Source organism: Pteropus medius, unplaced genomic scaffold (genome assembly GCF_902729225.1).
Source record: "Pteropus medius unplaced genomic scaffold, Ma_sr-lr_union100, whole genome shotgun sequence".
NCBI lineage: Eukaryota > Metazoa > Chordata > Mammalia > Chiroptera > Pteropodidae > Pteropus > Pteropus medius.
Window position 1 is genome coordinate 17,830,702 of NW_024349801.1, and position 26,338 is coordinate 17,857,039.

Here is a 26,338-nt window from a genome sequence, read left to right on the forward strand (position 1 = left end):
TGGCCTTTATACTCCTGACTGAACCACATTTCCAAGAGGAGAAAATGAAGGCGGAGGTTTGAGAGAGATTTCTTTTTCCTGTGGAGGGGCAGCAAACATCACATCAGCTAGACATGGACGATGTTTGTAGCTCTGATACATTCTAACTACATTACACATTACACCTGTCAATGTTTGTCAGCCTGCCTCCCTGAAAAACTCTTCCATGATATATTAGGAGAACCTAGTTCATGAAAGACTATTTGGGAAACTTCAGTTTATGTGGAAAACCTTTGTCACTTGTGGATGTAACAATCACAATTTTAACCCATGAGTGAGAAATGTATTACCAAATTGAGCCTCCATAAAAGCTATAACAGTTTACACTACCACCACCAATATCTCTCTCTCACACACACACACAGACATACATACACATACTCACACAGTCTCTGTATTTTCAAATTTTTTGATCCTTGCCAATCTGAAAAATGAAAAAGATCATTTCTGTGTAGTTTTAATTTTCTTATTAGTAAGACTAAGCAACTTTTCATACGCCTAAGAAGCAATTTTACTTCCTTCTCCATGGACTCTACAGCCTTTGCCTATTGATTTTCTATTGGGCTCACACAGTCCTTGCTCATTGATTTGTAGGTTCTCTCTAGAGAATCCAGTCGTTCCCCTTTGACATACCACGCAAACATCTTTCCAGTTTGATGTTTGTCTTTTGCTTCTGTTTATGGTATATTTAACTAAGTCCATTTTAATGTAATTGAACTTACTAATATTTTCTTTTGTGGCTTCTGGGTTTTGTGTCACACTTTAAAAAGCCTTATAAGGAAAACACCTTTCATTGTTTCTTTAGGATGAGATCTTGAAAGGACTGAGCCAGGCCAGAAAGTATTCAATGGAAAAATATTCAAAGAAAACCACGACCTAATGTCGCTCTTTCTGCATGTGAAGATTGATAGCTACCCTAAGAGAAAGCTGACAAAACACATCATCCATTTTCAAAGATGATCCACAATGGAGTTTCCCGTCTAAAGAACTATTTCCTATAAGATGTCATATTCTAGAATTCTCAGCTCCCGTGTGATTAAATTCCTCTGCATACCGAGGTCCTAGTTACATTAGTCTTGTTTATTTCTAAGCCATTCCACAAATTTTTCCAAGATTAGCGGGGACCCCTTTCTAACAAACCAGCAAATGCCTTTTTCAGTTGGGGTCTCCCAGAAAACTTCGATGTGGTAATAATTGCATGAAACACATGAGACTCTGGGTCAAAACACTATAGTGGGTTTCTCTAGGGAATGAAATGAGACTTCTTTTGTGGATATTTAGATGCCCTCATCTATTTCTAGGGATTCTACTACTCTTCTCTGTCACCAAACCCTGGGGCTTTTGCCTCAATTTCTTTCTGGGTCTTCAAATAAACCTCTGGATATGAAAGCCTGCCCTGAGCCCCAGTCTTACAGCTGGTGGCCTGACATCATACCGGCTCCAACCCATGCCTCCCTGTCAGTCCTGCCTTCTCGCTCCAGCCAGTCCAAACTGAGTCACAGAAAGCATCTTGGAGGCATATGAAGAGACACCCACATTTGGGAACAGGCTTTTGCCCAAATGACTTGTTCCACAGACTCTTACTGCACATCTATTGTGCAGGGGCACATACAGATGCTGGGGAAACTGAAGCGACAGGACAGGTATAAGTCAGGTGGTAGTGACTGAGCCCAGAGCCTTCCTTAAACATCAAACTAAAGACTCACAGGAACAGAAGCCTGGCTTTGCCCACATCACCAGCACCTGCTTCCCCCACCAGGTCCTCAAAGCTTCTGGGAGACAGAACTTCAAGCACAGTGGAACCCAAGCACAGTGACTGAGCATCCCGAACCTTCTGTAGGTTCTACAACAGAATTGGTGCCTTTGCCCAGACTTCTTCACCTGGTCTCCAAGGCATCTTCTTGCTCTTCTGACCCCTCCCCTCAAAAAACCTTGGCCATCCCTGGAGTTTGCATGGGATATAGAAACATCTCCATAAGTTAATCCTATGTTTAAGATAGCTCGGTTCCCAAATCAGGGTACTCCTAGGCTGAGCAATCATTTGTTCGTGCAGGAGTTAAAGCACACAGAGAGGGTGAACCTAGCCCAAGGTCAACAGCTAGTAGGCTTCCTAGCAAAAACTGAAACCCAAGCTTGCCAATTCCCAGCCCAGTGCTCTCCCACCAACCCACTATGGCTCCTGGACCAACTATCTCCCATATCCTTGGGGGAGTCTCCTGGTGAGAAGTCTGCTTTTCAGTTCTATCTGGGGTGAAAAGAGAACAATTGACTTTGTAATTTCATCAAATATTAAGCCTGATTTTCTCAGCTACTGACATTCAAATTGTCAGTGAGCTTGAAAGCTCCAGTGGAGCCTGCTAGCTATACTAATAGAGTGGGGGCATCCAGTTAGGGATGAGGGACAGCCCCTCTCAACTTCTAGAGGAGATGAGCAAGGGAGGAGGGAGACTGCAGAGCTGGTGACCACCAGGCAGCCAGGGACAAGGTGACAGCCAATAAAAACAGATGAAGGTAAGATTTTAAACCATAGGCACTGCATGATCATGCATACTTGAAATGCCATCCCTGAGAGATGGAAGCCAAGAGGCTGTAAAAGTTATTATGTGAAGTTGCCGAAAACTGAAGATAGAGCGCATCCCTCATCCTCTGGAAAATTTTTAAAAGTTCTCCATGACATGGAACACATTGTACAAAAGGAGGCAAAAAAATAAACTTTCCTGAGAATAACACCTAAGTGTCATCATTATTTGAGAGGGTAGAGTTAGAAAAATCTCTGCAGTGAGAAATATGGGTTCTAGAGCTAGAAATATCTAGATTTGGTCTCTGGCTTTATAAATGTTTTCACTGGGCAGGGATTAACCTCTTGGAACCTGGTGGCCCCATTTGCAAAATAAAGCTAATGACACCTTCCTTAAAGTACTGTTTTGAGGATTAAATAGTGGTTATAAACCACTTGGAATACAACGTGGGTCCGAGTAGGGCCTTATGAGCTAGTCACAACTCCTCTCCTTTCAGGGCTTGAAACAGACTCTCTGGTTTACTTATTTCAATGCCTTAGTTTTTCATATGGGGAAACTAAGTCTCAGATGGTGAAGTGATTTATTCATGGCCCTCAGCAAGCCAGAGGCAGAATCAAATTCAAGTCTTGTGATTCTCTGGCAATCCCCCACATCAAGAAACACCTCCTCTCAAATATCTCCTCCCTTCTTTTCCTCATAAGCTCAACATCTTGTAAACACTTGGCGGGAGGGACAGGAAGACAAGTGGCAGTGCATCACTGCTGGTGAGCCTCGGCATCACTGCTTTTGAAGGCAAGGCTGATATCTAACTCTGCCAAGTAAGTGATCCCTGTGTGACCTTCCCTAAGAAATCTGAGTCCAGTGAGAATAAGCATAGAAGGGAAAGAGAAAGAGGGGCAGAGAGAGAGACTCTTAGAACCACGGAGAGCTCCTGAGGGATTCACAGTAAGATGAAGGAGATTTGCTTTGACACTGTTTTCAAACAAGTACAGGAGAGAAACCGCAGACAGCTATGGCTGGATGCTGGAACCAATGAGGGAGGGTGACAACACTGTGAACCAAGAGATGCGCCATGGTAGAGGAGTCTGCATGGACAAACACTGCTCACGTGCAAAAAGGAGTGGGGCCCCAGCCAGGCTCCCAACAATGAGATGGTGGGCGTCACCTCGAGCTGAGTAACAGCAAAGTGCTCATGCTTTTGTTTCCATCATCTATCTGACGGAAATCTTCTGATCTTTGCATTACCAAATACAAGCAGAATTTAAATAGCTATTTTCATGTGCTTCTTCTGTGTAGATCTGGTATTTCCAATAATTAAAATATTTCTCCTCTAAGAAGCTGAGGAGTTAGCAACAGATCTCACAAATTAAGGGCTCAGTCCCACAAAACTGCCCCCACTTCAGAAGCAAGTCCAGGTTGTCACCTGTACTTCTGACCAAGTGGCCATAAACTGGAGTTCCTGTGGTTCAATAATGTATTAGAATGGCTCACAGGACTCAAGGAAACACTTACGTTTACTGATTTATTATAAAGGATATGATAAAGGATACAGATGAGTAACCAGATGAAGAGATACATAGAGTGAGGTCTGGAAGGGTCCTGATCACAGGAGTTTCTGTCCCTGTGGAGTTGGGGTGCGCCCCCTCCCAGCACATGGATGTGTTCACCAACTATGAAGCTCTCCAAATTTTTATGGCAGCTTTACCATGTAGGCACAATTAATCATTAACTCAATCACCAGCCTCTCACTCCTCCCCAGAGGATAAGTGGTGGGGCTGAAAGTTCCAAGCTTCTAATCATGGCCTGGTCTTTCTAGTGAGCAGCCCCCACCCCAAAACTCTCCAAGAGCCACCAAGAGTCACCTCATCATAAAAAAGACACTCCTATCACCCAGGAAATTCCAAGGAATTTAGGAACTCTGTCAGGAATCAGAGCCAGAGATCAAATGTTAGAATAGAAGATATTCCTAGTGGTCTTATCACTTAGGAAATTACAAGGGTTTTAGGAGCTCTGTGTCATGAACCAAGGGCAGAGACCAATATGTATATTTTCTATGATTTCACACAACCCCCGTCCATAGTCCCACATGTGTGAGGCACCCACTAGACTCAAGGGAGGATGCTTGGCCTCGAGGAATGTGCATTCCAGCTGGAAGGCAGATAGGAGATTTGGAACAAGATTATGTATGAATAAAATAAAGAGATGGTATCTAAAAAATCGTGGAGGAAAAGTTAGGAATCCTAGAGATAATCCAATGTTATAAATGGAGACAGAGTGGACCAGAAAGGAGAGTAACTTGCCCGAGGTCACACAGCTAGTCCGTGATATAATGAGGACTAGAACCTGTGTGCCTCACTCAGCTTGTTGTTGGTGACTGGAAGGACTGGAGGTTCATCCACTTTCATGTGCAGGTCAGACCCTCCTGGACTCAAACTGACTTCTCAATCAGAAAGAACCAGAGCCTATATCCAGGCCTGGCCTTGCCTTTCACTGTGAGCTAAACCCTGGGCCACTTACTCCACCTCTTTCATCTTTATTTCTGCAACCGAACACCTAGGAGTTCACTGCTTGACCACAACACAGGCAGTATAATAGGAGCAGCTGTCTGTAGGGTACTGACCATCACACTGTCCAATCCAAGGCACACCATTGACACTGGACACAAATTTACTGTGTCGGGAACTGCTCTCAGTGCTTGAACTTGCATGTCCTTCCATCCTTATCACAACACTGTGCAGTAGGTGCTACATGTACCCCCATTCTACAGTTTAAAAAACTGAGGCCTGCAGAGGCCAAAAGCTTCCCGAAGACCATGCAACTGACAAAGGGCCGATCTGTAGTTAACTCCAGTCTCACCATGCCTACCTGCAACTGACAAATTCCTGATCCTCTCCCTTGTGCCAACACCTTCATTCATCACCATGACCCACGCAGGTGGTTATTAATCCCATCTCCCAGTTAAGGACACTAAACTCAGAAAAATTAAGTTACTCACTCAAGAATAGGAAGATAGTATCAGGCACAATCGGGTCCAGGAATCCATCAGTGTGACTCTGAGTCCCTCTTTTAAGAAAGCTGCCAATTCTGATGTGTTCTGATGCTGTGGTTTACTTGCTAGTGCAGGGAGGAGGGGGATGCATGAGCAAGTGAAAGCTGGAGGATGGAGGTAAGTGTAGGATCTGAGGAGCATGAGTTAGCAGAAGAAAATAAGAATTTGGGAACTGTGGTTCTTCATTTTCTGGTGTTTGTGGCAACAGATGGATGGTATGAAGTGATAAAAGTTTGGTTGTTACCCACGACAAGATTACAAGACTCTAAATGATGCTAAGTAATTACCACCGTGTCGCCGGCAGCACGTGACCCGGTCTCACTAGGTCCACTAGAGAGACATGCGGAGGACACTACCTACCAGGTTTTGCTTTCTCCTGTAAGGCTGTTTGGAAGATGGATGACACTGCCCGAGCCACTTAATATTCACAAGCCAAAGCTCTCCAGTGTCCCATAAACATATGTGTTCTTGTGACTTGGCCACATGGTTCTCACCTTTCACCCTCATCCAACTGAATCACCCCAGCCCCATATATGGTCAGCTGGACATTGGCCAAGATGATGTCTACTGGCAGTTGAAACTAAAAGTAAATTTCCCACATTGATCAAAATTTTCTGGCATGGTGGGTCCAGGGACCTACCAAAACTTCCCCTCATCCACAAAGGTCCACAAGAGGAGGTGCTCCAACAGCTGGCAATAGCAAATGTGCTGGCTGGGGGCTGGGGGCTCCTTCGCCTGGTGGGGAACTTCAGCAGCCTCTTCTGGATTCCCCCAAAGGGCTAAGATCGTGCTGAAGTGGCAGTGGCAGGCTGAAACCCTCCAGAAAAGGCTGTCTGCCAGGGGACTCTGATGATTTGTAATCAAATTGCGTTTCATTAAAAAGAAAGTACCCAGAGGTTTCCTGTTGGCTGCCTTCTTGCAAATTAAAGATAATAGAGTTAACAGAGAACAATTGTTAAGTCAGATACCAAGAGGTGAAAGGAGCCCAAGGTAACTTCACCTCTTTAGATGCTCATGTGTGGAATATGAATCCTGTTCAGGCAGGAACCAGACTGGATTCTATCTTTGTCCCAAAACATGAGTTCACAGCTCTGCAGCACCCTGGCCACATACACGACTTTGAGCCAGATAGTCTCTGACTCCACCTCTCACCTTTAGATCAAGTAAGGTCTGTAGGGTAACCAGCTCTCTCCCATTTGCCTAGGACTTGGGGGGTGGGAGGCACAGGACATCAGTGCTAAAATCAGGACAGTTTCAGCCATATTGGGACAAGTTGATTACCCTACTGGGCTTCCCAAGGCTCCTGTGTCGACATTCTGTGATCATTCTCTTTCTTGAGAACTACTGAATTTCAAGAACCCTTGAGCCTATAACTGATACATCATGAGCTCAATAGTTTCCAGCCCACAGCAGGAACTCTGCAACTGCTGCCCCTTCCTGGGTTCCTGGCCAAGAACTGTCACCTTGGGCTGTTCTGAGACATTCGAGTCCTGTACTGATGAATTCTCTAGAATGCTACCCCAGGAGTTGACAAATTTCTATCTTCCGAGTGAAAGAACTGATGCTCAAATCAGGTATGTGATTTGCTTGAGGCCACAAGGATGTTAACTAAGGGAGCCAGGCTCTACCCCACATCCTCTATTCCAAACACAGTAGCTCCTTGGCCAAACAAGGCTGCTGTATGCCCCACACGTGTGCACACACACACACACCCAGGTGTGGGCCCCGGTGGCTACAGACCAGGGAGCTTATGGCTCTCTGAGTTCCTGTCCCTAGAAGCACCTACTCAAGGCCTGCTTCTTTTCTCCAGAGCTCCCCACTTCCTCTGTGCCAGACACAAAACCAGACACAGCTACATGGGCACCTCACTGCCCAATGGAAAGAGGGGTAGTCAGCGTCCCAGCAACCTCACATCCAGGTGTTGGCCTCACCCCACAGCCGGCCTCATCCCACGACATAAAAAACAGGCCCTCCCTGTGTCACCAAGGACCCACTTCTTGTTCACCCTCCTCATCCCCAACAACTGCCCAGGAGGAAGGGAAGGACCTAAAAGGGCAGGTAGGTAGATGGAAGGGCAGCTGCCTGACCCTGCCAGAGTCAGGGGCTCCGGGAGCAGAAACCCCTGCAGCAAGGTGTCCTCGGAGGCTCACGTTGAGCTAAAGAACCCGGAAACTCTAGGCAAGAGAGATGGAAACCCAGGAGGACCCAGGCCAGGGAGGAGGTGGCAATGTGCGGTTTTTAATTTATTTTTTCTTGCCCTAAGACAAAAATTAATTTGACTTGGGAAAAAAAAGTAACTTTTTACTTGACTTTTGAAAGTAAAATTTCTGCAACTCTTTTTCCACTTAACAGAACATTTCCTCAACTTCTAAGGCATAATGTTAATATGCGCCAAAGATGGGGAATTCCCTGAGCTCAGCTCACATATCACTGAACTGATTTTTTTCTTAATTTTCTAGTAGTACTGGCTGGGTTATGCTAACAAGAGAGTTAACAGCTAATTTTGCTACAGGGAAGATAATAACAGGAAATGATCTTTAATAATGAATTAAATAGACTCCTTGGATCCTGATTCCTTTTATTAGATAAGGTCAATGGCATCTTAAATGAACAAATCTATCCTAGGCCAGCAACAAGAGAGAAGAAAATTGTCAAGCTAACTTACAGGATCCAGTATGAGTTCTAAGATCAGATGATAGAGAGTCTGACACAGCAGTAAGATCAGGGGCTTTAGATTCAAAACCAGACACTAACCCACACTAGCTGTGTGACCTTGACCATGCTCCCTCCCTCCGACATTCTCTCGAGCTGTCCATGGGGATAATAATCCCCACCTTCTGGAGCTTTGTGATCATACCTAAGTGAAAGGGTGTGAGCCCAGCACAGTGCTTGGCGCACAGTAGGGGCCACCTGTGGATGGCCCCACTATATTTGCCCCATCAGTTAGACAGAGGGTATCCTTTACAGCACAGTTTCACATGCATTATGCAATTCAGCCCTCAGTATAACCTCTCTTAAAAGGGACCCTTCCAGACCAGATTAGCCTCATTTCAGAACAGGAAAAGTCAAACATCGCCCAATGTGAGGCACTTAGAGAGAGGAAGGACCATGATCTTAAGGCAGGTCTTTGGACTCCAATTTATGCCATCTATATGGTCTTCGTCCTACAAACTCGTTGGCTCCACTTTTGTTTTAATCACACAGATATCTTAGCAAAATGTTTCTTCGGGGCACGTAATCAACCTATGTATCATTATTTATTTATTAGGCACACACATTCTACTGTTAATAGCCATACACACACACACACACAAATAGAAGAAACAAATACAAACAAGTAAACTGAAGTTCTAACGTTTTCTGGCAGGAAAAGGGAGATGTGGATAAACTGACGGGAAGGGAAGAGCTAATCTTGGTCCTGGAAATCAGTACTGCCTCAGGGCTGGAAGCAGTGAGTCCTGCCTTCCTGTCTTATTAAAGAGGAAGCACAGGCTTGGAGAGGTTAGAGCTTTGCTCAATATGCAGAACTCCCCCCTCCAGGCTCCCTGCCTGATTCCCTTGCTATTATATAAAGTGGAGTTGCTGCTGATGCCAGCAAGCCCTAGGGAGCCACTGAGGATGTCTGAGTTAGGACAGCACAAGACACAGTTTGAACTTCTGCAGGTGGGTTGTTTCATCCCAAACAAGGCGCTGGTGCACGTCCTCTTAGCCAATGCCCATGTATGGAGGTTCCAGTTCCCAGGAGTTTCCTAAGCGGAGGATGTAATTACAATGTTTTAAAGCAAACACACACACCCTCGAGTGGGAGGAGTGCGTATTTATTTGACTAATTAGAGAGAATTCACTAAAAGGATGCACAATAACGTGGTCTTCTTTTTTCAGTAATCCTAATTGACATTTTCTTTTGACATTTTATTAGTAGCTCATTTTTACTGTTATCGTGCTCTCAATAAGGTACCAAGGCAAAGCGTCGTACTCTTCGGCAATAAACGTGTGAATCATGCATCATAAAAATAGCCATGGCTGGAGTTCATGCTGTAGAGCACCAGTTATCAGCCTGATGCAGGGCAGAGGGCAGCACAGCATTTATCGTACTGTCAGAAGCCTGCCAATCTGCTGCCTGGCGGCTGAGGGTCCTGCTCCCAGCTTCCATCCAGCTCTCAAAGAGGCTGCTTTCAGCCCTCCTGGGGCCCTGAGCTGATATTGTATTCCAGTGACCAGGAAGGAAATGCAATTCAGTAGATATCCAGGCCCTCCTGCCACTTCCACATGCCTGCTGTTCATCCCAAGAGGAAGCCGAGAAACTGTGGTCTCAATTCAACACAGTTAATGCATGTTTTCTAAGAATGTAGAATGTGTCCCACTAAAGTGCCAGACACAGCATAGCTCAAAGAGCAATTTGGAGTCCAACAGATCTGGGTTCAGGGTAGTCTCTCTGAGTCCCCATTTTCCATCCATAAAATGGAGATTTAATACCTACCTTACGGGTGATAGTGAGAATTAAGTCAGAAAATTACATGAAGCATTTAACACATGACCAATGCATTCACGCATCCCAGGAAGATTTATTGAGAGCCAATGGAAAACATAATTAACATAGCTCAGGGAACTTCATACCAGGACACAGTAGGTACATAATAAGTGCCCTGTTAGACCCCATAAAAGCTCTTAAGTGTTGCAGAGAGAGGCAGAAACACAAATCACTGTAATACATGGCTGGACAGTAAGAAGCCACTGAAGATCTTGGAACAGAGTAGGGTGATAAGAGCTGTACCAGGCAGAGAACCAATACAGCCTGTGGCTACTGAGTACTTGAAATGTGGCTGGCCTGAACTGAGATAGGCCACATGTATAAAATACAATCTGGATTTCCACGATTTTATATAATAAAAAGAATATAAAATACTCATTAATAGTTTTTATATATTAGTTACATGTTGAAACGATAGCATTTTGAAAATATTAGGTTAAATAAAATATATTATTAAAATGGAGTTTACCGATTTCCTTTAGGGCTACTAGAAAATTTTAAATTACACACGTGGCTCATGTTATGTTTTTACTGGACAGCAATGCCCAGGAGCATTTGCTGGACAGATCAGAGCAGAGAGCAGCTGGACACAGCAACAACATCTGGGCCAGTTCACTCCAGCCAAACTGCTCTTGTCCACTCCACCGGCCCTGCCTCACCTGCTGCCAGTTCACTGAGTAATTAAATTGCCTTGAAGCAAAGAGCCCAGTTTCTGAGTATGCTTGACCATGCTCAGAGTTTTGCAAAGTTGTTTCATCAGGGAATATCCAGGCAGTGTTTTCAAACACTCATGTTATCCAGAGTCGGGATGGGGTGCCAAAGTGCCAGGCTATCGGCCCGTGATCTGGTGGCCAGAGCTCACACTCAGCAGCCGCCATTTCACAGGTAAATTAAAAAGCATCCAGCATTTTCCTCTCCAACTGGCACCAAACAATGTTTTTCTGTGAGCATTTCCCTTGTAGAAAGCTCTCCAAAGCCTACAGATTGATCCCAACAGATCCCATGCGTGGTGCTCCCGGGGATGGAGAATGGACAAAGCACATATTGTTCCCCTGCATTTGGCTTCGGTAGGCAAGCCCCAGGCTCAGACTTGAAATTAAACTAATAATGCCACTGACCTTCTGGTGGGGACCTTAAATCTAAGGCTTCCCCTTCATCAGCAAAATGTGGAAGCTGGGTTGCATGGTCTGGAACATCCTGGGGGAAGGCCTATTACTAGAATGGCTAAATGTCTGTGCTTTGCAGTCAGTGAGACTTTCATTCAAGTCCCAGCTCTGCCACCTGCTGGTTGTACTGCCTGTGGCAAATTACTTAGCTTATCTGAGCCCTTTTTTTTTTTTTTTTTGTAAAATGGGAAAGCATATAGTGGCAATCTCGTAGTTTGTTGGGATGGTTAAATTAGATAATGGGAGAAAGAAGCATAGTGCAACAGTTGGCACCTAGTAAGCACCAAATGAAGTCATCTATAAATAAAGACTTCATAGTTAGTTTTGGAAACACTAGTCCAGGCCTCAGAAGGCCTTGGTCAGCACCAGAGTTTGACATATCCTCCAGCTACTAACTCACCCTGAGGGATTCTGAAGATACTTCCAACAAAGAGTACCCAGCAGAATCATGGGCAGAAGGGGTAAAGGTGTCTCCTCTTTGGAGACTGCTATCCTAGTGGGCACAGCTGACTCTGGGGGTCAGGAAATCTGGACAAGATCTGAAGTAGGATCAGAAATGTGGGGGACATCGAAGCTGACCTGTCGTGGTAGGCAGAAGCTAAGGTGGCCCCAGGATGCCCATACCCTGTATAATCCCCTCTCCTTGACTGTGGGTAGAACCTATGAATATGATGAAGTACTACTCCCCTGCTTAGGTTACAGTAAATGGCAAAGGTGAAGAGATGTTACAGATGTAATTAAGGTCCCTAACATGTTGACTTTGAGTTAATCACAAGGGAGATTATCTGGGTGGGCCTGATCTATTCAGGTGAACTCTTATAAGAGAATTGAAAGATCAGAGATGGAAGAAATCAAAGAGAGGTATCCTGCTGGCCTGGAAGACGCATTCTGCTAAGCTGTGAGAGGAGGGGGCCATGTGGCAAGGGCATGAGGGCAGGCTCCAGGAGCAGAGAGCAGCCAGCAAGGTAACAGGGACTTCAGTCATATGGCACAAGGAAATGAATTCTGCCAACCACCAACACACTTGGAAGAGGTCCTAAGGCTCAGATGAGAACACAGCCTCAGCTGACACCTTGAGTTCAGCCAGTGGGACCCTGAGCAGAGGACCCAGGTCACCCACATCCAGACTCCTGATCCACAGAAACTGAGATAACAAATGTGTGTGGTTTTAAGCCAGTAAATTTGTGGTGACTCGCTAAGAATAGAAAACAAATACACCCATGCAGCCCATTCTGGACTCCATTCTACCCCGCATCTCGGATCACAGAGAGCCTGTTTGGTCAACTCTATTTGCCTAAATCAACCAGCTGAATCCCACCCCCTCTTGCCTCAGTGACTGGCACAAGGTGGGCAGACATGTGACCCAACTGGCCCAGAGTGCAGCCTAGGACATTAGTTTGGTGGCTGGGGGAAAAGACACTCTCTCCCTCTGGGCAGTGTAGAGTTGGAAGGAATGAACAGCCCTTGCCCCAAAGGAAGCAGCCTGAACTAGAAGCAGGCAGGCTGCGGATAACGGCTCTATAACCTCCTGGATTGGAGAGGCACACTGCACCTAAGGTATCCCCAACCTTGAATTCTCAATAATTCCTGTAATGCTTATGCCATTTTTAATTGATTTTTCTATCCTCACAACCTGCACCTAAAAGCATTCTGACTGATACACAGGGTGTGTGAGCGTCGAGGGTACAGGCCCTGTCGGTCCCCAACAGCTGCCTCATAGCTCCCCCCTGGGTCCTAAAAGTAATAATGATAATGCCTCATGTTGTAGTTTGTTCATTCAATGAAAATTTATCGAGGGCTTCTTAAGTGCCAGTAACTGCATGGCTTGGCTAGAGCAGTGAAGTGGCACCACAGTTCCTGCCTAAGACATGTCAGAGTCCAGTGGGGCTGCAAACGAGCAAACGTGCAATTACAAATTGCACACACGACGCAAGGCGCACGGCACACACATTTCAGCCAAATGGCTCAGTGTCAAAATTAGTATTTAACCCCAGCTGATGCCAAATGACATAATCATGGAATTTACTTCTAGGATAAAAGAACAATCCTGGCATCTTACTGTAAAATGTCATTATTATTACAATTTCATCATTTATGTTTTGACACGTGACATCTAAAGGCAGGAACAATAATTCCTCAAGACTGTCAAAGGTCAGGTAGCCCCTTGGACTCTTAGCCCATACTAGTGATATTAAATAAATACTCTCTCTCAGCTGAGGTCAGGAGAGAAGTGAGATATTTGGGGGTTGCCTCATCTTTCTCCAACATTCTTTTTTTCTCCATATTCTTTAATATATCTGGAGTAGATTCATCATGAACACTGTACATAATTTTAGATTTCTATTTTGAGGTAGCAAAGGTAACATTCCATTTCCAATTTATCCTCCCAGGGTATGAAAAAATTCTCAATTATTTTCTTAAAATCCTTATGACCTAGAATTCCCAGTTAGAAATAAATACCTAAATATTAAGTGCTGTTATTAAAGCTTTGTTTGGTGTTATGCATGCAGGTATGAATAGCAATTCTACAAATATTCTAATTGTGATATAATCTCTAATTTCTATTATTCTGTTCTGTATTATTATTTAAATTTTATAAACATCAGTTGGCTCAGAAAGGAAATAACATTCTTCCTATAGTTATCTAGCTAATACTCACAATATCTGTATTAACTGCTACTCTATCTCCATTTATTTGTCATTTGAAACTATGTTAAGATGGCTTAGCTAGTAAAATTAACTTTCAGAATCAAAATGAATTATTGCAGTACTTAATTCTTGCAATAATTTATACTTTAATTGACAAAATTTCAAAATGAAACAAAAAAAGTTGACCCTATAATGCCTCAAGAATGCCTACCTATATTTGAAAGAGAATATTTAGATATTAACAATAAATACAAAAGCTATATTCTCATATTATTACTTGTTATGTAAATTACATAATGATAGCCTACATGATGACTCAATCATTGATCACTCACAATTTCACAGATTCCAGACATGAAAATAAACTAAGCATTCGGTTCTTCAGCCACCCAAAGCTGAATACCTATGCTGAAGGCCAAAGCCAAAATTTCCTTCACCCCTGCAATAGTTAGGGACCAACCAGAGAAGTGAAAATCACCTTAATGGAATTAATGTAGAGAACTAGTCATACAAGGATGATGGTTATGTGTCAATTTGACTCAGCCATATAGCACCCAGATATGTGCTTAAACAGTATTCTGGTGTGTCTGTGAGGGTATTTCTTGATGGGATTAAGATCTGAACTGGTTGACTGAGCAAAGCAGATTGCCCTCCCCAGTGGATGGGCCTCATCCAATCCACTGAAGAAGGCCTGAAAAGAACAAAAAGGTGGAGAAAGGGAGAATTCTCTCTCTCTGTTTGACTGTCTTTGAGCTGGGTCATAGGCATTTGGACTCAGACTTGGGCTATAACTACACTATCAGCTCTCCTGGGTCTCCAGCTTGCCAATTGCCGATCATGAGGTTTCTCAGCCTCTATAACCACGTGAGTCAATTCCTTACTATGTATTTATATATAATTATAAAATGTGTATATGAAAATATATAAACATACATATGTGCATACATATATAAGTGTGTATATATATATATATATATATAGTCAAGTGCCACTTAACAGGGATATGTTCTGAGAAATGTGTCATTAGGTGATTCATTGCTGTGTGGCATCATGGAGTGTACTTACACAAACCTAGATGATATAGCCTAGTAGTCCCCAACCATTTTAGCACCAGGGACCAGTGCTCCTAAGAAAATCCAATGCCTGATGATCTGAGTGGAGCTGAGGCGGTGATGCTAGAGCTGGGGAGCGGCTGCAAATACAAGATGAAGCTTCACTCGCCTCCTGCTGTGCCGCCTGGTTCCTAACAGGCCATGGACTGGTACCAGTATAGCCTACTACTTTAAGTTTATGGGCTATACTTTCATACAACTGTCAACGTCATAGGTTTGTTTACATCAGCATCACCACAAACATGTAACGTGTTGCACTATGACATTATGGTGGCGATGACATCACTAGGCAATAGGAGTTTTGCGGCTCCATTATAATCTTATGAAACCATCATCGTGTATGCGGACCGTGGTTGACTGAAACGTTATGCAGTACGTGACTGTGTGTATGTGTCCATCCTACTGATTCTATTTCTCTGGAGAACTCAGACTAATACAAGTGACAGAAGAACTGATACGCCAACCAGGGGACAGTGATGCAATCTAGAAGTTAGAAACAACAGGAATCAGCTGCCTAGGCTGGAGGGACAGAAGAGGTGATGTCACAGGAGCCTGAGGCTGACAATAAGAGCCTGCAGGGGTCATCCTACCTACCCGACTTACACGGAATAGTCAGGGAAGGGTGAGAATGGACATGACCATAAACAGGCCCAGGACTAATACTACCATCCCTATAGAATTTATCCTCAAAACAACCCTAAAAAGTAGGTAGCTCCCAATTGCCAACTAACTGTAGTTCAGAGAGGTGAAATGACTCTTTTAAAGTCACACGACTATCAGATTATGAGATTCAACATCACAGTAACGTAAATACCTAATAATGGACAATTAGACATTGCTGCTCTTCAAAGTATTTTTCCAGTCGCTTTGGTACCCAAGTCCTTACTCCCCTCCCCTCCCCTGTGCCAAAAATCTTGCTCATTTCTATAGAGAAAGGTCCTTTTTGCTTCACTATCTCCTTATACCATATCCTTAGGGCATCGCATTCACCCAAAGGGACCCCCCGCAATGGATTTTTCCATGCAAGAGTCTATTTTGTAAAAGAAACTTGGGTCCTAGATGTCAAGATCATCATTTCTTTTCTCTGCTTCACAAGTAGGACTCATGTGACATGTTCTGCCTTCAAGAAAAATGATGAAAAAACAATGTCCAAAATAATCTTCAGGCCACTTTCCAATCCTTATATGGTAGTCCTAAGAAGGCTTAGAAGGAGGAATGTCCCAAGCTGGTCTCCATGGAGGACTCTGGGTCAAAGGACACAGAGGTCTTTCTTTCTTCAGAGACATAAACACTCCTCCCAGCTCCCTCCCAGGTAAGGAACAGCCAGTAGCCAGACTACGTTATACCCTGGACCCCCTACACATCCTCCACCCCAGGAGAAGAATGGCCAGGACCCTGGCCACCCAGACAGACACCTCCCAGTATCCCCTCTCTTTTCTCACTTTGCCTTTTATTATAAAAGTAATACAACAATTATTATGAAGAATTTAGAAAATCCGAAAACAGATAGTAGAGAATTACCCCTAAGCTTAGTACCCAGAGGCCACCATTACAGATGTTTTCCTGTCTAGTCTTTTTTCTATGCATAACAGAATACTCCCCTGTGAAAGTGAGATCAGGCTGGACATGCAGTTTTGTGTCCTTCATTTTTCAGTCTCCATGGTCACAGTAAGAGAAAGAGTGGCAGGTGGTTAGAAAGCCATTGAGGTTCAAGATCCTTCCACACACACCAGTGCCATGTGGGAAAGGAAGTCCTGGCCTTCCACCTTTCTGGGCTGCCATTTCCCCATCTGAAATGTGGGCATTATTCTGCTGTTGCACCTGCATCACAAGGTTGCTGGGAGGAATAACTAGATTATTCCTTGAGAAGTGCTTAGAGCAGTGCCTGACCCATTATAAACGCTATTACCACGATTATTATGTCTCCATGGCAGCAAAAACACACATATCATTTTAAATGAATGCATATCATCCCACTGAATGGATGGATGAACCTATGAGCATAAGTTTTTTAACCACTTCCCTATTGCTGGACACTTAGGGTCTTTCCAAAGTTTTGCTACTCTACCTAATGATAAACAGCCTCACATATAAATTTTTTTCTGCGTTTGTTGATTTAGCTGACTTCCACCCTAGAAGAACAATTACTGGATCAAAGGGTAGGAGCTTGTTTAAATCTCAATGCATGACGCTGAATTGCTCTGTGCCACTTATATTTCACTGTGGTGGGGAGAGACCCTGTAGCCTGGGCATTATCAGGTAGGGATTTCACTGTTATTAGTTTTGAATTGGTGCCAAGCAGTTGTCATTGTAGTTGATATGTTTTCACTTTAGTAACCTCAGTTAAGTCCTTCTACCCTATTTCTCACACTCCCCACCACCACCATATCCTGGCACAGATAAAACATCAGTTTTCCAGCTGTCGCGCTTAAGAACAGCTGCTCCCAGGGGCTCAAGGTCACCAAAGACTCCCAAAACATGGCCATCCTGATTGCTCTCGGAATTTGTCAGCAACAGTGGCAGAAGTCAGAGGAAGGAAAACGAAAGCGTTTTTGAAGAAAGGCTCTGGGGCCAAAGCCTGAGATAAACCAGAACCAGTGTCATTCTGGAGGCCACGAAGTGTCTGTTTTCACTCACGGGTGGGGCAGACATCACTAGGGAGATACAGGTGGACAGGAAGGCCTGCAGAGCTAAGGGTCAAAGGCCACAGGAGAACAGGAATCAGGGCTGTGACAACCGGTCAAGAAGGGAGTTTTCCAGCAGTGGCTGTTGGGCTCCCTTGAGGCTATCCCAGTGGCTACTCAGAGTATTTTACCCAAATACCAATGAAAAAACCTTTGCAAAACTGTGAGTATAATTAGAGTCTATTCAGAACGGGGCTGAGGAAACAACTCTGTGGCTTGTCCCAGGTGCACAGGGACTCTTGGCAAATGTTTACAGAATAAATAAATCAACATAGTGGGGGAAATTGGTTTGGGATTTGTCAAAAGTTCTGATTAAACAGCACTCTCTTGTCAAGACTTAAGAGATCATTAACAGATGGAAAAATCAATACATTTTAACTGGCTGTTATGTGCAAGGCACTCTGTTAGACACATGGAGACAACAGAGAAAAAAAAAAGGAATGGGCCTTGCCCACCAACCTCCCAGGGCAGGGTTGTGGGGAACCACCCAAATGCCCTTGGGTTTGAGTCTCAGCTGCCCCATTCAGTACCTGTGTGTGTGTAGGCAACTGTCATTAGAGTCTTTACGCCCCGGTTTTCTCGTTTGTGAACTGGAGGCACTAACAATAACTGCCTCGCAGAGACGGGTGAGAGTGAGATGATGCTCACAGCATGCCTGGCAGTGAATGGACAAGAAATGGCAGCTGCTGTTGTCTATTTTGTTTATCAAGAAAGAAAAGAAGCTGCTCTGACCAGCTCACCAGCCCTAAGTAAACAGCTCTGCATTAGGAAGATCAACTGCAGGCTTCATTAGTGATTGAATTTAGGGCCCTGCTATCATCTTGTCTTACATTTAATTACATATCCAAAGAACCTATTTCCGAGAAGGTCATATTCATACATTCCAGGGGTCAGAATCTGAACACGTCTTTTGGAGAGGACACAGTTCAACCTATGGCAACCAGGAACGCACTTCCCTCTGATGTCCACTTGGCTCACTCCACTCTTTTGCTTCATTCCAGACTCTGTTCAAATGTCACCTCCCCAGAAAGGTTTCTGGACCCACCTTATCTGAGGTAGTCATCACGCCATGCCCTAAACCCGCTTCACTTTTCTTTATAAAACTCGCCACTACCTGCTATATTACATATTTTAATGTTTGTTATAGATCTCCTCCACTGGAGCACAAACTCTCCAAAGGCAAGGGTTAGTCTAGCATATAGTTGGCACTTAATGAATGAATGTGGAATGACTTAGTCAGTTAGCAATGGTTGTTTAGTCACTCTGGGGGCACTGGGAGACACCTACGCGACAGTCCAAAGATTCTTTTCATTTTAGGAGGACACTATGCTAGGCTGAATAATGATCCCCCAAAGATTCCATATCCTAATCTCAAGAACCTGTGATATACTCCCTCACATGGCAAAACAGACTTTGCAGATGTGACTAAGTTAAGGCTCTTGAGATGGAAGATTATCCTGGATTAGCCAGGTGGGTCCAATGTGATCAAAGAGTCCTTATAAGAGGAAGGCAGGAGGGCCAGAGTCAGAGAAGGAGATGTCATGAAGGAAGCAGAGGATGGAGTGATGTGCTCTGAAGATAAAAGAAGTGGTCATGAGCCAAGGAACTGCGGGTAGCCTCTAGACTCTGGAAAAAGAAGGAAACAGATTCTCCCCTGAAGTCTCCCGAAGGAACACAGCTCTGCCAACACCATGACTTTAGCCGTGAGACCCGTGTCAGACTTCCAACCTCCAGATTAATAATAATAAATTATTGCGATAATAATACATTTGTATTGTTTTAAGCCACCAAATGTATGGTGATTTGTTACAGCAACAAGACCATTGTTACTACTGACACCTATTCTGACTCTCCCCAGTATAGCTCTTACTGGGCCAGGCAGGGCAGCCAGGCAGCAAAGACTGCAGATGAAGAACCAAGGCCCAGAAAGGTCAAAGAGTTTGCCCCGGGTCACACAGCCAGCGAGTGACCAATCCAAGGTTTGAACCTCCTTTATCTGCATCTGAAGTCTTTGCTTTTTCCCCAGCACCAGAATGGAGGGTTACTGTGCAGCTTCATGTGACTGGTGAGACGGTTTCAGCCTCACCCCAACTCTCAACAGATACCCAGGACGCACAGAGACAGCCATGTGAGGATTCTGTTTCTAAATGGTTTATTCTGGTGGAAATGTGTTTTCAGTGATATTTATGGACACATCTGGGCCCCATGCAGTCAAAGTTTTAGCCTGATTGGGGAGTCATAGAAAGCAGCTAGGGTGATGTGCCCAGATGTCTTCCAATATGGCATTCCACAGAGCTGGCCTCCAGAGGCTGGGGCCTGGTGGGCCACCATCCCAGCTGGAATGATGAGAGAAGGATGGGAAGCCCCCAGTGATCACTGCTGCAGAGCGTACTCCTGCCCAGGTCGCTGCTGGGTCTCATAACAACCTGTGGGAGTTCCTATTATCCCATTTTACAGGTTAGAAAATAGAAGCTTGAGGAAGGTATAGTTGGCCCAAGGCCCCAAAGGGAGGAAGCGAAACTGGGCTTTGTGTCCAGGCCCTGAATAACTCCTACCACCATGGCTGTGCCAACAGAGGCAAGAATGGAAAGTGTTTGTGAGCTGAGCCACTCAGCCATCCACTCGTGGTCAGAGCCAGAGGCATGGGCACCCTCCCACACCTTCCTGTCACTGTGTTTCTGACGTCTCTAAAGGCCCCTGGCATGTTTTCTAAGAGAGTCTTAGAAAACAACTTCATACACCCACAATTTCTCTCTCTCTCACATACACAGGTATTTACCTGCACACATATATAGACCCTAACACAGATATACACTCATGCACACCCACTTACAGACATGCTCACACATATACTCACCAAGATACGTGTATGCATATGCACACAGACACATACACCTATAAACATACACATGCGCACTCAATAATACTCACCCACATGCACACATATATACATGGACATTACACATAACACGCCTGCATGAACATGCAGACATATGCAAACATTCTCACCCTCACACAGACTCGCACACAGACATACATACATGCACACTCACTCACACACACACACATTCCCTGACAAAGTGCACATACACACACTCACAGTCGGGCCACGGCCGCTGCTCCTGCTACTCCCTTGCTTGTTTGTTCAGGAAGTTGAAACAGCCCCAGCTATTGCTGACTCTCCTGGCAGAAAGACAGACTGTCAAATCCTGGGCTTAACACAGTCTAATGCAGGCTCCCCGCCCATCGATTCTCCTCTGATGCTGCCATCAAGCTCATCTATTTCTGCGGGATGTGCATCTGATCTTGGAGAAATTGCAGGATTAGTCACCCGACCTTACACGAGCCCTGCTCACCCCAGCGGGGCTCCCCTGGGCCTAATGCCTTCCAAGCATTTCTCTAGTATGGCAGGTTCTTTCCTCCTACACAGGACAGGAACAGAAGGGCCATGAGCACTTGGGTCAGGAAGGGCCTCGTTGCTACCCAGCTGCCATCATGAGCAAGGATACCCCGGGCCCCTTGGTTTGCTGTGACATGGGGATAAACATCCCTGCCCCTCCAGACAGAGAGGAGTAATGAAGCCAAGATCTACTGGAGTCCAGAGAGCAGGAGAAAGTGCCAAAAGCAAGTGGAGGTGATTCCAGAAAAGGTGTGGATGCGAGGGAGGCAAAAGGGGAAACACAAGGTAGCCACAAGGTAGCGTTTAACTCTACGTCTGGTCAGCTTCTACAAGGCTAAGCATTTGCCACGGAGTTCGGAAGACTGGCTTATTAAAGACCCCTTTTGTGCTCCACTGTCAGCTACTCTATGACTGACAGCCATCTCTTTGGGACATTTGTTTCCAGGACCCACTGATGTCAATTCTGTGTGTACATGGAGACTAGCATTTTTAAGTTAAACCACGAGACTTATCTGACAACAAGGTGGAATTCTGGGGCTGTGTGTTCTCATTAGATGCATGATGGAGCTTAAAATAAATGTTCAATAGCCAACCCCTGGAGCAGCAGGCATGCAGCCCTGACTTCTGGAAGGAGAGGGGGGTGGAGGCAGATGGATCTGAGCCCAGAATCCCAGTTCTGCTACCCATCTATCAGTTGAGAGGTCTTGAATAAGTTTCTTAAGCTCTCAGAACCTCAGTGGTCTCATCCATTAAATGGGAATGACACCAATTCTACCTCTTGGGCTCTTGGGAGGATCCAAACACTTGCCATTTGCAAAGCATAGTGCCTGGCACACAGTAGGTCTCATAAATACGAGACCCACTCTTCTCCTTTAAGTACCTGCCAGTCAGGCCTGGTACAGGGTCGTGCTGAAGGCCAGCTCTGAAATTAGACTCTGTCTGGGCTAGGAGCCTGGCTCTGTGACCTTGGGCAAGTTACTTTGCCTGCTAGTGCCTGGAAGTACTGACAGAAGTGTGTCTAAGAGACTGTCACACACACCTCAGAATTGCTCCACAGAGGGACTCCCCCACCTACTACAGGTTGGCTGCTCCTGGGGACAGGAGCTCCCAGCATCTTCATTCTGCCCCATGCATGGGCTGAGCACCTCTAACAGCTGGAGGACACTCTCAGGCACAGAGACCCTGGTGCAACAGGGGGGAAGTCACTGCTGTGGCTGGGAACTGTCCACCAAAGCAGCTGGTAACATCAGGTAGGCCAAGAACGTAAGTGGAGCCTGGGCCAGGGTCCATGACCTCTCCCCTGGGACTCGGGGGCTTGGTGCCCCCTCTTATCAGTCAGGTCCTGGCACTTAAAGGAGGTGACTGAGGAGCATTTAATAAAAGGACTTGTAGTATTTGTTTCCTAGGGCTACTGTTAAAACAACAGAAATTTATTATTTCACAGTTCTAGAGGCCAGAAATCCAAAATCAAGGTGTGGGGCAGGACCACTTCCTTCTGAAGGCCCCAGGGGAGAGTCCTTTCTTGCCTCTCCCAGTTTCTGGCGGCTCCAGGTGCTGGCTTGTGTCGCATCAATCCAATCTCTGCCTCCGCCTTCACATGGCCTTCTCCCTGAATCTCTGTCTTTTCCTCTTGTTTCTTATAAAGATTCTTCTCATTGGATTTGGAGCCCACCTGGATAACCCAGGATAATCTTATCCAGAGATCTTTAACTTAATTTTATGCAAAGACTCTTTTTCCAAATAAGGTCACAATTATAGGTTCAAGGGCTTAGGATATGGACAAATCTTTGGGTGCCACTATACAGTCCACTACAGGATAATTTACAGAAATGCAGGAAGGCATAAGGCAGACTAACAAGGGATGGTGGAGAAGTTAGAACCCATAGACCTCAGGGGATGAGAGAAGGGAAGGGGACTTGACCATGGAGAAAGCTGTTAGCGAGCCACCTATAACCCTCAGCTCAGCAGGGAGGGAGCAGGAAAGAAACACCCAGTTCTCTCCCTCCTGTCCCTGGCTCCCTACTGCTGCTTCCACTGGCCAAAATGAACCCCAAGCCAGAACGGGAGTGGAGCCCAAGTGATATGGCCACAGTTGGCAGCTCTCAGTCATACAGCAGCATGGAGAATGATCTGGAAGGGCAAACATGAATATCCTGCACACCTCTAGTTTCTTGCTTTGAAGTCTTCTAGTGCAAACAGAGCATCTCATTAAAGGAGAAACAAAGACTGGGTATCTGTTGAGCTTGCGTTTCTTTCAAGTTGCTTAGAGCTTTAGCCTCTTGCGCCAAACTCTTGAAACTTTTTCCATGCCAGTCCTAAGTCCCTGATGTCCCCAGACCTGGAATCTGGTAGAACCAAGCCAGACTCCCATCCCCACCGCACACCACCACCATACCACAGAGGAAGAGACCGAGTAACAGTGAGGGGTAGGACAGGAAAGTCTGTGGCCCTGGGACTGAACTGGGGTGGAGCCAGCTATATGTTCCCCATTACAGACAGAACAAGGAGCCTGGAGCCAGAACATAGCTCAGCCCCAGCCCACTACCAATGCCATCTCTGCCCAGCACTCTGGAACCAGGACGTCAAGGGGCTACATGAAGATAAAGTCAATGGCCTTGGATCCACCTGGCAAAGGGGTCCTGCTCACCAAACAGGACTCGACCCAGAAGTATCACCTTCTTACCTGAGGCCAAAGCATAGAATCCCACTCCCTGGGCTGCTCTGCTTGCTGCATGAAAAGCAACCCTGCAAATCACTTCAGTTGCTGTTTCATAAAGTGCCACGGAACAAAATATACTGCCAAAATCACACGCCGCTCTGTGAAGGGGCCTAGCGGCCCTCCAATTACTGTCACATAACCTTCTCCAATTTGATCTCCCTTATCTTATCTATAATAGATAAATGCCCAGCCCCGGGGAAGGGAAATGTTTTTACAAACTGAGTATCATAAACTAGAAAAGGACCAGCTGTCACCAGCAGGAAGCAATGCCCATCAGTGGGCTCAGAATAATCCTCAAGGCCCCTACAAAGCCCCCAGTCCAGAGAAGAGTATTCTGGAAGCCCCTTGCTCACTCAGTCAGTAACATTTATAAAAAACCCATTCTGAGCCAGGCTGGGAGAGGAAAGCATGGTTCCTGCCATCCTCTTGCAACTCCCAGCATGGGGGAAACTGTGTCGGAGCTGCAAGCAGCTAGCCTGGAGGAGATGTCCTTGTCGCCCGGCATGTCGTGGGCACAGGCCTTGGATTCTCTCTTCACCTCCTGTCAGCTGCTTGGAAGGGCCTGGGCAGGCCAGCCAGCAGGAGGCTTGGTTAAATCCACCCTCTCTGCAGGAGCTGCACATTCTCATTTTGCCTTGGCAGAGATGTGAGCGCCAAAGTGCCAAGCCATCGTGGGGGACAGAAGCACAGAGCCAGGGGCCCAGGGAGGAACTGGGGAAAAGGCTGCCTGTGGGACTGCCATCTACTCAGCAGGCAAGTGCTCAGACTTAATTCCTGAGGCCTGAGGGGCCTGGGTTCTGCTGTGGACACCAGGGACTCCAAGAGAAAAGGAAGGCCAGCAAGAAGGAACCCAAAGTGGGGGGCTTCTGTCCTGAGTCCACTCTGGGTCTTGCTGCTCTGGCGGTGAGCACAGGCCTTTTTACATTATCCCATCCAAGATCCCTGTGAACCTTCAACTCAGGCTTGGGGGCAAATAGTATAGCTGCCAGCGAGAGGGTAGCCACCCTGGCTGCCTGGGCCCAAATCCTGACTCCACCTGTTGGACAAGTCACTTAACCCACTTGAGCCTCAGCTTCTTCATCTGCAGGGTGGAGCTAGGAACAGGACCCACCTGAAAGGGCTGTGGTGTCAAATGGGATAAAACAGGGGAAGTATGCAGAGTAAGTACTCATTAAACGACAAATGTTAGTTACTACTATTATGATTTTTCAAATGGGGAGCTGAGGGTCCAGGCAAGTGATGTCCAACAGCACGCAGCAGAAAAGTGAATTAGGAGACCCCAAGCTAGGGTACAGAGCCAGGACCTGCTCTCTGCCAGCCCCACTGGGTGCCTCCCACAATAAAGCCTCCACATTCTTTACAGACAGGACTGTCACAAATAAGATACATTTCCAGCCGTCAGGGGGAGGCTGTAAAACAGAATACTGGACACAACTGAACCCACAGCCCTCCTTCACTGTGTCATTTCAGGGAGAATCTTGGCTGTGTGACTTGAGGCAAGTCACCACACCTCCTTGGGCTGGTTTCTACAGCTATAAAATGAGAAGTTAGAACTAGATGATCCTGCCATTCTATGAGACCAGAGAATACTCCATTTCAACTCCAGACCCTCTGTCCCCTCCTGTCTCCAGCAAATGGGAACACTCTGGCACTATTTAAGAGGCCCATTGCTGCTTGAGGTCAGAGCCAGAGATGTCAAGTTGCTGGAAATTTTTAAGTCATGGAAACAAAGCTTTCATGAGAGAGGGTGGAACACGAACAGTTTTCAATATGTATTTTTAGGACCCTATACAGGCCTGAAGTCCCTTTGATTAGTTTAGAAACAAAAACCATATGTGTCTCTCAGGTTTGCCTGATTTAGACATGGGCGTGACTGGAGTAAAAACAGTCCCCACTGCCGGAGTTTCTGATTTGTAGGAAAAAGCCAAAAGGTCCTTCAGGAAAAAAAAAAGGTTCTCCCACCCACCCCGCCCATATTCTGTTCTTTTCTTTCCCCTTGGCCTTCCTTCCCTGCTCTGAGGGTATGTCTGAGGGGCCCTGGGAGGTCTCCAAAGCGTGGGCAGCCAGCCCTGACCGCAGCCGGAGCCCCGCCCATCAGCTGGAGACAACTGCTTCCAGATGTGCACAGGCCAGGAACTGCCCCGGCAGCCAGGCTGGAGTATCAAGAAGTGAGGGCCCAGCCCAGGGGCCAGAGGCTCCCAGGCCCCACCCGCCTACCACCCTGAGACATTTCTCTCAAACCACAGCAAGAAACGCTGCAGAAAGATCGGGGTGTTAATCCCAGCCTCTGCTGAGCCAGCCTGAACTCTCACACCCCATCCCACACCCTGTCATAGCATACTCACTGATTCTCGTCCCCACGAAAAGCCTTCACCCAACTCGAGGACTGCTTTCCTGGTCTGTAGAAAACGGTCGGCATCCATGGCATGTGCACATCCACGCCGAGTGTGAGTCCGCAATGTCTGTGCAC

At 45.9% G+C, this 26,338-nt stretch overlaps 1 long non-coding RNA gene across 20 annotated transcripts in view; it reads right to left on the minus strand.

The window, feature by feature from the left end:
- LOC120623021 (uncharacterized) overlaps positions 1–24,022 on the minus strand; it is a 560,047-nt gene extending 536,025 nt beyond the window's left edge. For all 20 annotated transcript variants that reach the window (XR_005658645.1, XR_005658636.1, XR_005658629.1 and 17 more), the window contains exon 1: positions 23,833–24,022. This is a non-coding gene — a long non-coding RNA (uncharacterized LOC120623021). The remainder of the gene's footprint in view (positions 1–23,832) is intronic.
- Between the last annotated feature and the right edge of the window lie 2,316 nt (positions 24,023–26,338).